Genomic DNA, 16,481 nt, shown 5'->3' on the forward strand with positions numbered 1-16,481 from the left:
ATGTGAAAAGAAAAGAATCAAATTTGACAGATCCTTCCATACCTATTCTTGACCAATGGAAAAGAAAGGCATTACAGTTTTCTGTGCAATGCAAGATATCTAGCAACTATCAACATATTCAGAGAATTATTCTCAGGGAAGAAGGGTGGACTTGTGAGGTGACAAAAAATTAAGCTATTTCCTAGTTCTTCCACTTTGTGCTATATGGCTATTCTTACGAAAGTGTAGAGAATCTGCTCATGGCAGATCCCATTGGAACCCAATTACAGCACAAGTGGCACTAAAGAAGAAACATGAAGCTGCAGAGAGCAGTCCCAACAGAACAAGGTCCATGGCTGAAAGAAGACTGTTGAGAGGGCTGAAGGGGACCTTTCCTTCTAAAATTAGGATAGTTAAAATGCTTATCTCCTCCCAAAATTCACATGACTCATGTCTCCACACACACACACACACACACACACACACACACAGAGAGAGAGAGAGAGAGAGAGGGGGGGGGTAGAACCTCTACTTACGTCCCGCTCTACTTAGGCCCATTCGAAGTCTTGACCGCAGCAAACACGGAAGTAAACACCAGGTTTGCCATGATTCGCATAAGTGCAGAAGCGGCTCCCGCCATCTGCACATGTGCAGAAGCGGCCTGCTGCCAAATGCGCCTGCACAGAAGCGGGCTGCCGCTGAATGTGGCTGCGCACAATGGCACTTCTACCAGTGACCCATTTCGCCATAAGGACGGGCCTCCGGAACGGATTGTGGTCGTGAGTAGAGGTTCCAGTGTGTGTGTGTGTGTGTGTGTGTGTGTGTGTGTGTGTGTGTGTGTATATATATATATATATATATATACACACGCAAACTATGGAAGGCAAATTTGTAGTAACATTATTGTTGCATGCCACCCCAATCTCTTAGTAGTGCAAGGTTCCAGGGGTTCTGTCCAGTTACCAAGGGTTCATGTTTCCTTCAGAATGAGCACATGTAGTCTTTATGGTATGTGCTTTACTTACACAAATTAGTACCTTGATCCGCAGCATTAATACTCCAAGCGGGCCTTGCTTCCCCATACCCACAGCCTTAGATTCAAGCAAAAATCAAGTTTTACTGTGACTCTCTGGCTTCTCAGCCTGCTGCCTTGCAGCTTCTAGCTCATATCAGTCAACTCTCCTCTCTGGCCTTTGTCTTTCTAACTACCAACCAGTTGAGGGGGCCCACCTATTTTCCATATGGCACAGATCCACTTCCTTTCCCCCCTTAATGGCCCATTACCTCAGCTATCCCCTTACCAGGAAACTAGCTTGGCTATTCCAGCAACTGAATCCTTGCTTATATTTGAACAGTTGCTGGATCAAGAGATTAGAAGGGTCTGGGCATAACTCTATGGTTATGAGGAACTATTTGGAAGTTCATAAGGATTATTGTGTGCAAGTGGTTGTCCATTTGAATTAAATGTCAAACACAATCCTTTGAAGACAGGAATCCTTCTAAACTTCCCAATCATTCATCAGAGCTAATGGAAAACCCGAAGGATGAATCATAGATAGTGAAAATTTTATGTCTAAGACTTGAGAAGATGCTAGGAGAAAGAAATTTATCTCATTGTAGTAGAAGTGCCCTACTGAATATAGTTCTCAATTACCTATTACAGGCAGGTTAGTCAAGTCTCTGACCCATTTTAGCATTTTACCAGGCTCAACTGTGTTGTCATACTAATGCACCCATTTCTTTTCCTAGTTCATTTAGGCAAGGAAACATTGTTTGCATTGGCCAAAACTCCACTCTGATTCCGTATTTCCAAGGATTCTAAAGATGATAAGACAAGGAAGCTGCCACCCCTAGGACTGACTGCTCTCTCTTATTTCAAGTATAATCCCCCCGTTTTCAAGAGGGGGGGGGAGAAAGGATTTTCTCATATTCCAGATTACTACAATACAAAAAGAGTAACAGACGCCTGTTATTTCAGGACTCCAGAACTCCAAAGTGTCTACTAATTCTGAAATATTGACCAGGCAATGCTAATAATCACAGATTATGGCATGCCTTAATATCAGGCACTGATTATTGGAACATACATCGTTCTTCAGAGAACACCAGATGGCTGCTATTCACTACCCCCATAGCTTTGGTTCTAACATGACACAAAGGAGTAATGATTATTTTTCTTCTGTGTTTTTGTAGACGTGTGACAATACCACAAACCTCTGAATTGCAGCAGCAACAGCAAGAATAAAAAATATTGGGGGGAGGGGTTAAGTGTCATGGGTCTGCCTGTGTGTTCCATTTCTGTGTTACACTTCCTATACTACCTTTTTGGGGTGGGGTGGGGGATGCATCAACAGAAGCCTCAGGGAAGAGTACATAAGTCATCTTTGAGAGAGACAGAGGCTTTCCTAAATCTCAAGCAAGGCAGTGATTTCATGTTGCTCATGTAATCTGCAAAAAAGCATTAGTATGTGCCTTTAAGTTAAAAATAGAAATGTAGGTTATATGGAATAGTGATTAAAACAAAGAAAGAATAATCTTGTGCATATTTTTTCTGCACACATTCCCAATGTTTACCCCATGTGAAAACACAGTTTTAAGCAATGTAGTGCCCTCAGGCCACGACAGTCCCCCCCCCGCCCCCCGCAGAGAAGTTCTCTTTCAGCATGGAGCTTCTTTCCCCTTGTGGTCACTCACCAATATTTACAAGGCAAGGTCACTTTGGATGCCAGTGGCAGTTGAAAGAGCAAGAGGAAGAGGGACACTTTTTGTCTTCACCGATCTGGCTGATTCTGCCACTGTGATAGCCGACAATGACATGACACAAGGGAATGGTTGTCGCAGTCTCACACTCCCGGCTCTGCTGCGGAGACCAAACAGAACAAAAACAAGGAGAGAAATATATATATATATGTTATTTTTCTTTCCCTGTGAAGGTAATACAAAAATATGAAACATTTTATCTTTGGAATACCAAAACAAGAGAGCTTTAATCTTGACTATGAAAGCGGATATCTAAAACTTACTTTAAAATTGGGATTTAAACAGACCCCCTAAGAAATGGAATATCCTTCTGTAAAATTAATTAATTACGTTGAAAGCTTGCTGGAAGGAGATGGCCATAAACATCTTACACACACAGCAGGTGGTAGAGGGTAGACAGAAATGATGATTTTATTAAAATTACAGGGAAAGACATTTGCAGTAAAGAGACACATTTTGGGCGGAAAGAGATGGATGGCAGTGTCTATAGGTTCGTGTAACCAGTGAAGAAATATAACAAGGCAAGAGACTAATGAGGGTTTTTATTTATTTATTTATTTGCATTTTTATATCGTCTACAAGAATTATTACCTATATGCCTGATATGTCCTAAAAAAAAACTGTGATGAATAAATAAACAGCTCTAGAAATCTTCAATAGGGTGCTTTACCTTGCAGGGAATATTATCATTGGCTTTTGATACAATTTCTGCTGCAGGGAAAGACTTTCAAAGCTTGGAATGCTGAAGTATTGCCAGGCGCTCAAAGACCCCCTGCTGTGCGCGTCAAACAAAGAAATCTCTCTGAACTTGTCGAATTAAAAGTCATCTCTCTCTCTCTGCAACCCCTGCATGAGCTGGGAAGCTCTGTCCTCGTTTCCCCCCCTCTTCCTAGGCCCTCTATGATAAACAAATGGAGCCTGGAGCATCTTTATTCTTTACAGGCACATAATTAAAATTCTTCTAAAAATGTAATTGAATGCAATAAATTTCAAAAGGAGGTTCTAGTTAACAATGACACTAAAATGGTTTGAGTAGGCCACACTACTTTACCATTCAAATGTCTTTCAAAGGTAAATCAAAACAGATTGTTAAGATCTGGGAATGGTGTGTGTTTGTGTGTTTGTATGTGTGTGTGTGTGTGTGTGTGTGTGTGTGTGTGTGTGTATTTGTATGCCATCAAGAGGATGCTCCTAACTTAAATATCTCAGCAGGATTGATGCTTTCTAGAATGTCATATTAATTACTGAAACCACAAAACAGTAAACTATTAAAATAGGAACAAAGCAAGCTGAGATCCCTAGTCGTTACATATCATTATTTATCTATTCCTCCCCCATGAAAGAAGCTTTATTTTTGTTTGTTGTACCATTTCACAGCAGCACTCTTTTAATTCACCCACAACAGTGTATATATTCACAGCCTTGCAACAACTCCCAAATCTGCTAATGACCACAAGGTTAAGCTGTTGAGCATGCAGTTAAGAGCTGTGGAACATTGTTAACAATTAGCTGGGTAGCAAATTGCAAGAGAATAATAAAAATATTCTCTCCTCCCCCACCCTCAAATCCAAATATTTAAGTGACTTTGGTTTTTTTTAAAATCACACCTAGAGGAAAATAACAGAACATTCCCTCTCCTTTTCATGTCCTACCTGAAGATTTTACTTGGCACTACTGACTACAAAATACTACACAGAATTCATTATTTTTAGAGATATATCTAGATAGGCTGTAGATAGAATATGTTTATAGTGTCTATGATAACCAATGTGTTGTTGTTGTTTAGTCGTTTAGTTGTGTCCGACTATTCGTGACCCTATGGACCAGAGCACATCAGGCACTACTGTCTTCCACTGCCTCCCGCAGTTTGGTCAAACTCATGTTCATAGCTTTGAGAACACTGTCCAACCATCTTGTCCTCCGTCGTCCCCTTCTCCTTGTGCCCTCCATCTTTCCCAACATCAGGGTATTTTCCAGGGAGTCTTCTCTTCTCATGAGATGGCCAAAGTATTGGAAAGTCAGCTTCAGGATCCGTCCCTCCAGTGAGCACTCATAGCTGATTTCATTAAGAATGGATAGGTTTGATCTTCTTACAGTCCATGGGACTCTCAAGAGTCTCCTTCAGCACCATAATTCAAAAGCATCAATTCTTCGGCAATCAGGCTTCTCATGGTCCAGCTCTCACTTCCATACATCACCACTGGGAAAACCATAGCTTTAACTATACGGACCTTTGTCGGCAAGGTGATGTCTCTGCTTTTTAAGATGTTGTTTAGGTTTGTCATTACTTTTCTCCCAAGAAGCAGGCGTCTTTTAATTTCGTGGCTGCTGTCTCCATCTGCAGTGATCATGGAGCCCAGGAAAGTAAAATCTCTCATTGTGTGCTGATAGGCAATTCTGTGTTAGTTGCAATTCTGTGTTAGTTACAATTCTGTGTCAGTTTTTTTAAGGCAATTCTGTGATGACTCATAAAATGATGACTGATTCAATAGAGCCATTCATATCAATTGACAATATAGGAAGTGAATGTATTACAATTTGTAATTGGAACAACTGATCATTGCAGTAACAAAGGCTATTTCTGAATACAATTTACAGTTTGCCCAGGCCCTGTTTGGGCACAGTCAGCCTTTATCCCCACCCTGGCTCCATCCCTCAGCTTGCCTGATAGGGCAATTACAAACTTTGTGATGGCTGGGGAGGTTTCAGCACCAGGTTGCAACCACACCCACTTTCTGACCAGGTTAAGTGGCCATTATGTGACCCATGAGAGCAGCAAAATAACCAGACTATACAATGGTGATGGGATAAAATCAAGCCAAATCCTTATTGACAGCAGCAGACTGACTGGAATTGCAGTTGACTGGAATTGCCATTGTTAGTGGGTAAGTGAGCGGTGTGAACAATGTGCATGACTCAATTAAGATTCATTTTTTCTAATGGACTTTGCCCCTCAGTGAGAGTATTTCTAAGGGGCAGGATGTTCTGCCTTAGCTCTGAACCAGCAACCTACAGTCAAGCCAGCTCTCAGTGTCAATAACTGATGCCACCGTGGATACAGATGATGAGGAGTGTCCCATAGTTAGATGAAGTAACTTTGTTTCTAGGAATCGTAAATGTGTGATTAGAGTGAAGAAGGCCCTAGCAAAGCTGTCCCCGTCTGGGTACAGGTCACAGGTAGATGTGGACAGGAAATAAAATTGGTGTGAGCTCTCAAGTCATGACCCACATGTTGAGAAGCAAACTCAGAAGTTGCTCTGATCCCAAATGGCCTCACAACTGGTCTAATTGAGATTGTGTGAACGGTTTTTTTTGGGGGGGGGGAATCCCTCTAACTATGTAGCTTGAAGCTGGGACATTGGAGACCGGCAGAGGCAACGACAATGGAGGGAAGGGAGGAGGGAGCATTGCCTGAATAGTGGAGGAGCAAGTTGGATGAGCTGCAGAATTGCAGTAATCCCGGTCCTCACCCATTCAAGAGCACAGGGACTGCAACACAGGTCCATGGAGTACAGGACAAACACCCATTTTCAAGCCAGTGGGTTAGCCCTGTAAGAGACTCTTATTTTCCAGAAGGTGGTGGAGAACAGGAGAAGGTGGCTGGAGGCCAGACTAAAATTGCCTCAGTTCACAGCTACCCAATGTTGGAACAAGTTGCTCACAGAGGCTTTCCCTTAGGGCTGCAACAACTGACCTGCCTTGTCATCTTTCCCACCAGGATGAACAGGACACAAACCTGATAACATTACAGAATGGAGGTCCTTTATTCAGGGCTGGGGAACTTCTAGCCCACGAGCCAATCATGGCCCAGCAGGGGGTCCAAGTTGGTCTGTGCAGCCACTTCCCCAAACCTTGCCCAACTGACACCAAACTATGGGTGGGTGACTCTAGCTGATAGGCAGGATTTAACTATGCACTGACCACAACCACCAATACACCCAAAGCAGCAGGATTTTACCGCTGGTCATCAGTTGATGAAAAGTGGGTGGAGGTTAAATCCTGCTCAGATTCCAGCAGAGAGCATGACTGAAATCTCCATTCATCAGCTGGTGACAGTTCAATATTACTTGGTGCTGTTAGACCTATCCTGCTGGGTGCTGCTTCATAATGTGTTCCCTGCCAGGACCCCTGCAAAGAAGCAGATGCCTGTGGAGAGCAAAACTGATGTCTCTACTCATCAGCTGTTAAGAAGAGACTCCAGTCCTGCTGAGTGCTGCTTTGCCAGCTGTGAGGAATGCATTGAAGAAACAGACTCCACCCCCATGGGTCAACTTTGGCAGATGGCCAGGACTGTGGGACTGTGAACTCAATACAGTTCTCTCTGTATGTCCCATGATCATATTAGGAAGCAGTTGTGTTCTGCCATCAAGGACTGCCATGAGTTACTTTTTGTTTTCCAGTATATTTCTTGTCAATAAAACAATGCAATATAGCACAAGCAAAATTTTATTCTGAAAGTGTGGCCCAGAGGATAAAGTTGAGAAACAGTATGCTAATGTGTATTAGCGTAACAGGAGTCAGGCTGGAAAATAATGACACTTTTATTTCCTGTGCAATTTTGCTTGTTTTGTTTGAAAAATAAAAATAAAATATGGGTTAGTTTCTGGAGATAAAAAATTTGTGTGTGGAGATGCAAGAAATATAAACAGAAAAGTAAGCACAATCTTTTCTTTATAAATGTGCACATCTGCATACTTGAATTAACTCTTGTGTGTTAGCAAAGCCATTCCTTTTTGATGAGAACAATTCTATTCCTCCATGCATGTAATCTTTCAATAGAAGTTAAAGATGGCATCAAATGAAGGAGACAGAGTGGAAGGAGGAAAAGAAAGATCAATAACCAGATCCTACACATGTTTACTTGGGAAAAAAATCCTTCTGAGCTCAATGGAGCTTATCCCATGGCAAAATGGAAGAGGGGAAGAAAGAAGAGCACCACTTTTCATTTCATGTTTCTCCCTCGTTGAAAGAAAAAAGGAACCTGTAAAACATTTCATAGAAAATGTTCAGACTGAGAGATTTCATGTACCAGCGGTTCCCAACCATTTTGGTGCAGTGGGCACATTTAAATTTGTAAGAAAGTGCCATGACTGCCAGTCACAAAATGGCAGTCACATCTAAAAGAGCAGGAAAAGAGACAAGATCGTGAAATGATGTGGTTATACAGTCCATTGGCCACACCGTCAATGGGGGGAAAAGACACCAAACTGCTAATTCCAGCCTCAGGTGCATTGTGGATTTTTATGGAGATATTACTGAGACCTTTTGTGGGCAGCACAGAAGGTATGGTGGGCCCACTGTTTCCATGTTGGCAATCCTGCCATATAGGGTGGGGGTCCTAGTGACAAGTTTATCCTGCTTGATGCACACTCAGTAGAATTTTTGAACAGATGATACGTGCATTAAAAACTATACAGGTCTAGGCTTGTCTGCATAATTGAGGAACTGCAAAATGTTGAGAAAAGGCTTAAATAAAAACACTTCATGTAACAGGGGCTAAATGAAGATGGAAATGGAAAAGAGAGGCAAAGGCAAAAGAAAAGCAATTATGAAAGCGTGTCTGTAATATGGGGGGGAAAGCAAGCAATTTCAAATAGTACAAGGGCAATACAATTGGGAATCTTTCTAGCTTAATTTCCACTTTTGGCTTAAAATGTTTAGAATGTTTAGTTTAGAATGGCCATTTCATTCCTATGCTTTTGGTGTGCAAAAACTTTTATTTCCACTGGTGAACCAGTCAACATTAATTCCCCTATCTAACTTCTCTTTTGAAGTGCTCTGGCAAACTTTTCAGCATCAGTGATTCAAAGGTTCCTCAGCCTTTGTTTCCACTTGTAAACTGACAAAACCTGACATTCGTGGCTATATACTCTTACATGGATTTGCTGATCTCTTCAGTTCTCCTTGAAATGCACAAAAATCTCTTTTGACCATCAACCAAATGCTCACATGGATTATTGCAGAGGCCAGCTAGCACTATCTGGATTTCTGTACTGTCAGAAATGACAACTGAGGCAGGTAAAAAATAAGGATTATTGAAGTGAAACATTCAAACAAACCATTTTACTTTGGGTCAGCCAAAGCAGGTAACCGATGAATGATTCTAGAATCTGAAACTTTCAGTCTTTATTACTGAGGGTTAGTGAATAGTAAACTAAAGCTATTGTTTAAAGTAAGTAGAAGCATATCCTGCACAAATGCACCTGGACTGGTCAAATATTCTGAAGCTTTGCATACGCATACACACACACACACACACACACACACACACACACACTTTTCTCTTTTATGAAAATAATGGGTTGTCGTCCTCAAGAGAAGATTCTTCTGTTTTATTTCATGAGAGGGGAGATGCTAATCAAATGCCTGATTCCTACAGGAATTACAAGAAATTGCAACAAAGGACCAGCACTTTGCTGTGTGTCATGGGAATGTTTGTTCATGAGAATATAAGCATATACTTCAGATTTTTGGGGCCATGATGACCAAAGGAATAGTTTAGTATGCCAGAAAAAGGTAAGCATGTTTATTAAATAAACCCTTTGATGCTAGATTTGTCCTGTTTTAGTCATTCTAGTAACCAGGAAAGTATTTTGTTGGTTTATAAGCTGATTTACTTGCTCAGTAACCAATAGAACCCCCCTTAGAAAAACCCTCCCCAATGGCTTGTATCTAGGATGCTCTAGCTAGAGGGAGGTGAAGGCAATCTTCACTAGTTCCTCATACCTCCTGGAGTTCCCCGAATCCCTTCAAAAGTTGCTCTGGAAGGGTGCAGAGCAGAGGAAGAATCAGAAAAATTACCTCCAGTGGATTTACTGGGTCTCTGTTCATGGAATTATTTTTTTAATGGAAGGGACACCCTAGATCCAACTCAATGATATGTAGATTTATTGGTTCCTGATTGAAAATTCATTTGATGAACTGGAAAATACTTAATTTCCAGCTAAATCTATCTATTGATGAGGGCAAGCGTCAGGCTCCTGTCCCAAAACATGACAGTGACCCTTGCAAGCAAGCAAGCCAGAGATCTTTATTCAGGCTAATAGCAGTACAAGCTCAGCAGCTATCTCAAGGTCCAGAAGTTCAGATTCCAAAGTACATGAGCAAGGAAAGAGGTTCACAAATGAATGGAAGCTACAAAGATGTCTCAACAGGTGATACATCACACTCACTCAGCTTTCAAACAACAACAAAAATGAATTTCTTGTACCCTGCCCATCTGACTGGGCAGCTTTCAACAAAGTATAAAGCGCTTTATATCATATAATATAAAGCGAATTGTGGTAGGGCTGTTAGGAAATTTAGCTTAGGGTTTGGTTTGTGTAAGGCCACAGCTTATGCTGAGTAATGGGGGTGTGGTATGCAAATTCCTTGGATCTGATTGGTTGTTGGGGCCCCTCTTAAAGCTCCGTCCACCATTTTCTAGTCACATTTTTGCCTGGCTTTTGAACCCCTCCCACCCGCCCTTTCTTTCTTGCAGGTTAGCACGACATTGCTATTGCCTTTGGGGCCGCCTGTATTCAGGGGTCAGTAGGAATTTTTCCAATTGGCTGATTGGCTTTGCCTCTTGGTTTTCGCCTACTGCGCTAGCAAATTGTCACAACTTGTTAGGTTGGCGGTTAGGCTTTTGGTTGGTTAATCGGTTGGTAGAGGGGGTGGCACACAGATGCCTACCCTCACCTCCGTTTGCTCCATATAGAAGTATTCCGTTAAAGGAATCTCAGGGCTTACACTCTTGTCCTTACCATGCCGCCATTGGCGGGAATGGTGGGCCCAATTTTAAGAGCAAGAGCCTTGAGGAACATTCTTGGTGAAGGTGAGGAGGGAATGACTGGGCACAGCCACCTCCTCACTCCCAGGTATGTTTACTTGACTTCCATTCGGAAGTCGGAGCAGGAACTGTCCAAGCGGACAGTGGTGAGTCCTGTCCTATGGTGACAGCTGATGTGAGTCCTGCCACGAGGGGCAGATGAGGTGAGTCCTGTCCTAAGAGGACAGCTGATTGAGTCCTGTCCTAGATGGACAGATGGGGATAGTCCTTCTTTAGGAAGGATGAGTGAATAACCAAAAGCCTAAGCCAACACTCGGATTAAAATTGTGTATTTAATAAAGTTGTGGCCCTAAATTATTTGCCAAAAACCAAACCATAATTCTGTTGTCAGTTGTGAATTATTTAAGGTAATTTCTGGGAAGCCTCGACACACAAAGGAAGACAACAAAACATCAAACTTTAAAAGCTTCCTGAAACAGGGCTGCCTTAAGCTGTCTGCTAAAGGTCATATAATTGTTTATCTTTTTGACATATGATGGGAGGATGTTCCACAGGGCGGGTGCAGCTACTGAGAAAGCCCTCTGCCTGCTTCCTTGAAATTTCACTTCTCACAATAAAAGACAGAATGAGGAGGTTTCACTCACATGATTCTCTTGCCTGTCTCCCCTAGATGCAGCCTTCTCTCATTGGTACCATGCTTTGTATAGTGGAACACAATTTATACCTATATTGATACAAATGGAGGGCAGGATGTTGTACACCTCCCACACCTCCCTCTCATTCCTCCTAATGGCCTCTGGCGTACAGTGGTAACCCGGTTTATGAACACAATTGGTTCCAGAAGTCTGTTCATAAACTGAAGCGTTCATAAACTGAAGCGAACTGAAAGTAATGGAAAGTGGATTAATCTGTTCCAGACGGTCCGCAGAGTACTTAAACTGAAGCGTTCATAAACTGAAGCGAACTTTCCCATTGAAAGTAATGGAAAATGAATTAATCCGTTCCAGATGGGTCCACGGCGTTCATTAACCGAAAATTCATAAACCGAGGTGTTCATAAACCGAGGTTCCACTGTAGTTGTGTTCTGCTTCCACTGTTGGAGACAGTATGCCTCTGAATACAAGCTGCTGGGACTCTCAAGTGGGGTAAATGCTCTTGTACTTGGGCTCTGTTTGCAAGCTCCCCAAAGGCTTGGACATTGTGAGAACAGGATGCTGAACTGGATGTTCCTTTGACCTGACCCAGCAGGGCTCTTCGTATGCTCATAGTTACTGTATTTTATGTTATTATGTACAGTATGTCATCAAATTATGAATAAGAATTCCATTTTGGGGCTGCCAGAAACCCCATTATTAATTTGCCATGAACCTGACTGAGCTTACAAGAGAGGGGTTTGATTCCAAGGTGAACTCTGGGGTTCTGGGACACCCCAAATTTCTGCATAAATGTGAATTTGGATAATTTATCTGACACCTTTTACTACATTGTGCCTGTGCATAGCATACTGATCAATGATCACACCAAAGTTAAAACTGTGTAACAGTCTGCATTAATAAAGTAGCCTTGTGCTGTAACAACCAAATTCATGGGGATTTCTTCTCACTTTTAAATCTCAGTTGCCTTTTTCTCTTCATAAAGCACAACTTTGATACTCATCTGGAAATGCTACAGAAGCGTTCCACATCTCGCAGTGTTGATATTCAGAGGGGGGGGGGGAGATGCAAAAGGACCTTATCTCCAATGCAACACATTCCCTTTTATAAAATATATAATATCTTCAGAATGTAGTCACTTAATATCATCTATCACTTCTGTCACAGTTTTCTTAAGATTTCTAACCTCTCCAACTTGCTCCTCTTATTACACACCATATGATTTATGAGTACTGCTAGTAAGAGAGACAGCTGTGAGATTAGCATTGTAACCGATCCCAGATCACCTTAGGAGCAATTGCTTCTGAAACATGCTGTCCCGCTGAAATGAAATTACAACACATTTTGGGGTGATTCTGACATATACTTTTAAAATATTTTATGCAATTGACAGAAGTAAAAAAAAAAAAGATAATGAACCAGAGGATTAAAAAAAATGATTTTAACTGATTTTATTTCCCAGTTAGACTGTTTAATTGGATTTCACAATCTACTAGCTGCTTGGGAATTACAAGCTATGATGAACCATTGGGAGCGGAGGCTGAATGGTGCTTCAATGCTGGCATCTGTCACCCTTTCTGATCTCCAGAACGCTGCAGGTAATCTAAATTTGCTCCAAGTAACCTGCCCACTATAGAACTGTGGGCTCCATGAATCTTAATATGGGAACTACCGAAAGGGTTTCTGTGGTAAGGAATGCCTGAACGGATAGTGATGTGCCGGCCAAAGACTGACGGGGAGAAGGATTTAGAGAGTTATGTGAGGCCTATGGAGAGTTCCCCTTTCCTTTGCACATTGAAGGTCTAAGAGCAGATTGATCATACTATTGCTTTGGAAACATGCTGGAGATTTCATTGAACAAAGATAAGACTAAACTTACAGCAATTAAATTGGAAAAGGCAACCTCCCTATCAGCAATGTAATTAGATTAATTAATTGCACTACACAACCTATTAGGTATTTGGCAATTTTTGTTGATAAGAACAGTAGAAAAATACTTTTTTATCATTATTGTCTATTATTTGAGCTTTTCTGGTTTTTATGCTACTACTAAAAAGCGAAACAAAAACAATCCCTCTGTAATCAGTAGAAAGGAGAAGGAAGTGGGATACTAAACTTGTTTCATTCTTATCATACAAATAAGCCAATGCAGCAGTCTGATTGGATAGAGAAATATGGCAGCTCTTTCCTCCCATTCAGACTTGTTTGCTGTAAATTACCATTATGTGATCTAATTTTGATAAAAGAGCAATAGATATAAATAGAACACATTAGGACCATTTATAGTAAGTGCTTTAATGGAAGCATGGGATAAACTTTGGAAAAATGTTAACAATGAATTAATATATCATTGTTAGCATCTGTGTTGAAGGAGCAGGTATTTAACCTGTATCATTTTGGGAACTTTGATATATGGGGACTACATAACTGAGATATATTTAAGGAAATCACAGTTTTATTATATGAGGAAATAGTTAATAATATATGTACAAAACTACCGTTCTTTCAATATCCGCAAATTAAGACATTTTCTGTCCACCTGCTGCATGCAATTTTAACATATTAGCATCAAATGCTAATTCAGAAAAATTATCAATTGGTGAAAACTAAAACCACAACATATAAATCCTAAATTGTGGAATAGGAGCTCTAAGATGTTGCTTGAAAAGTAAAGCAGCTCAGTTGGCAAACTTCTTTAGAACTGGCAGCTCCACCTTTCCTGGCTTTCAACCAGGCATTGTTCTGGGTAGGTATTTACACATGATTCTGCCATCTCCTAAGTAGCTTGTTGGGCATTTCATTTGCACTCAAAAGCTCCTGCCTGCTTTGCCATCTCCTCTGTTCCTGTAGACCTGGAGGTGACTAGATGGGATGTGAAAGCTAACTAGGAACACAGGCAAGGATGGTAAGGGTGCATTGATCCTCAGGTTTGCTGGGAATGCAGGAGAAGTCTGCTAGGGGCTCCTGCTTTCCCATCTCCTCATCCAAGGTGTTTCTAGGTCTGAACAAACCAAATCCTGACAATTTCTTTTTACAAAAAAAGCAAAAAGCAAAAACCAAAACCAACATTGAACTCTTATGTTTTATTTCACTGTTGTGAGGGAAAAGGTGGACATGAAGGAGGAATCACAATCTTTTGCGAGTTTTTCTTGAGGAATATGGGGGGGAAAGGTTGTTTTGACTTGATTTATAGTCCAAAAGTTTATTGTCTTTCAATAAGAATTAGTGAGCAATTCTGCAGCCAGCACTCAGCCATCTGAAGGACTGTAGGAAGAGGTTTAAGAGCTTCTCTGCCAGAAGAGAGATAGGCTTGCCAGTAGGATGGCACTTAAATGTGATTTCCATGCAGATTTTTTTAAAATTGCAGATTAGTTTGGAAGTGGCATGGAATGAACTTACATGCAAAAGTGACACAGATCAGAAATTGATTCACTCATCCCTATTTAAAATTTTGCTTGTGGGTACAATAGACTGAGACATAAGAACTGACATAGTTTGAAGAAGGTGTTTTATTTATCAACACTTTTTCTTGAGTAGCCTTAGGAGAAACCTTGCTAGAGAAAGGTTTTTTTGTAGACTGTGGAACAGATGACAAAACCTTTATCTTACAGAACATAAAATTAGCATTTGTTCAGCCATTGTAAATCTTATAAATCTTCATATCTAAAACCTTTTCCTAGATAAGGTGCACAGAATGCAAATTTCCTGTTGATAGGATCATACTTGCAGACAATACACAATTTCTGGTAAGAAACACAATTACCAAAAGTAAGAAGCAGTGGGGAGGATGTAGAGTTTTTATCCAAATGACATCATGATGCATCACCACAGCCAAGCGATGGGAATAAATGGCAAAGAGAAACTTAGATGCAAAACAAAGAAAACAGCTGGGAGCACACAAACATCAAAGGAGAAATAACACGTAAAAAGCAAAAGGGAAGCTGGGGTGCATAAAGTAAAAAAAGAAAAGCTCTAAGGTATTATAATGGAAAACCTTAAAGCAGGGGTGAACAACTTGCAGCTTTTATCATACATTTATGAAACTCTTAGCCTAATTCCATGCATATGGCAAGGAGACAGAAAGATACTGGCACAAAGAAAGAAAGAGACGAGATGGGGTTCCTCTTTTGTGTTTGGCTTTGCCCACTTCAACTCTGGTTCCCTTGATCAGTGGTTCCAATAGCATGTGGCCTCCTCCAACAGAATACTCCAAGGAAATACAGTAAAGAACAGGCATAGGCAATCTTGGCTCTCCAGATGTTTTGGAACTACAACTCCCATGATCCCTAGCTAACAGGGCCAGTGGTCAGGAATTATGGGAGCTGTAGTTTCAAAACATCTGGAGAGCAAAGGTTGCTTATGCCTGGTAAAGAACCAAAATGTGATTGAGAGTTGAGAGTCAGGGCCACACTTCTTTTTGTCCCACTGTTTTTCCCTGGGAAAATGCTGTTTAGTGTTCAATCAGAGCAAACGACAACTCAGGTTTTCTCCAGATTGACGTTTGATCCAATTTAGAGCTAAAAAGTGGGTTTTCCCCAGGAAAGGAGTGGGGCAAGGGGGAAACGGCTTGGACCTGTGCTTTCTATGCAGTGGAAGTGTGGATGAGTTCCCAATAGTGGTATAGTACTTAGAGCATTAGATTGGATTTACATCCCCACTTGGCCATGAAGCTCTCTGGATAACCTTGGGCCAGTCATGCTAACCTACCTCACAGAGTTGTTATGAGAATAAAACGGGGAGGAGGAGACCTATGCACCAAACCCTGAGTTCCTTGAGGAAAGATGGGATTCAATTGTAATAAAGAATGCTGACTGGAATGCTTGCATTCAAAAAACACCAGTTACAGATATGGATCTTTTAAATACCTATATAGTGTCAATGTAGAACCATATGTTTCTGGAAAGCTCTATATAAACAGGGAAATAATATACGCTAAGAAGAACTGCTCTGACAAAGGCTATGTCTAGTTTTGCTCACACATCAACAGCATAGTGTTTTACAAATGTTGATGGAATGGACCAGGTGGCTGCTTAACATAAAAAAGTCAGAAAAATGCCTTTAGAAAAGCAGAAGGTAGAGCCATGTCCTCAGTCAAATGGCATTTCGCAGCAGAGGCTGATTTGCCAACACATAGCAAATGGTGTATGTGGACAATAGCCAATGAAAAGGCCTCTGGGGGAAGTTCAGAAACATTGCTTAGGATTAGCATTAACAGATACAACCTGACTGCTATTCTCCTTAAGCTGTCCTGATAAACAAAAACCTGATGGGCCTGCAAATTTCAAGAGAAACAGTTCCCTGACTTCTTGTAGGTCAGA

General features: G+C 41.1%; 1 protein-coding gene across 5 annotated transcripts in view; it reads right to left on the bottom strand.

Moving 5' to 3' along the window:
• TENM3 (teneurin transmembrane protein 3) overlaps positions 1-16,481 on the bottom strand; it is a 1,254,397-nt gene that overhangs the window by 840,768 nt on the left and 397,148 nt on the right. For all 5 annotated transcript variants that reach the window (XM_088659538.1, XM_088659546.1, XM_088659521.1 and 2 more), the window contains exon 3: positions 2,674-2,839. The gene's annotated coding sequence lies outside the window, so the exon portion shown is untranslated. The remainder of the gene's footprint in view (positions 1-2,673; positions 2,840-16,481) is intronic.

Source organism: Zootoca vivipara, chromosome Z1 (genome assembly GCF_965207765.1).
Source record: "Zootoca vivipara chromosome Z1, rZooViv2.hap1.1, whole genome shotgun sequence".
NCBI classification, from domain to species: domain Eukaryota; kingdom Metazoa; phylum Chordata; class Lepidosauria; order Squamata; family Lacertidae; genus Zootoca; species Zootoca vivipara.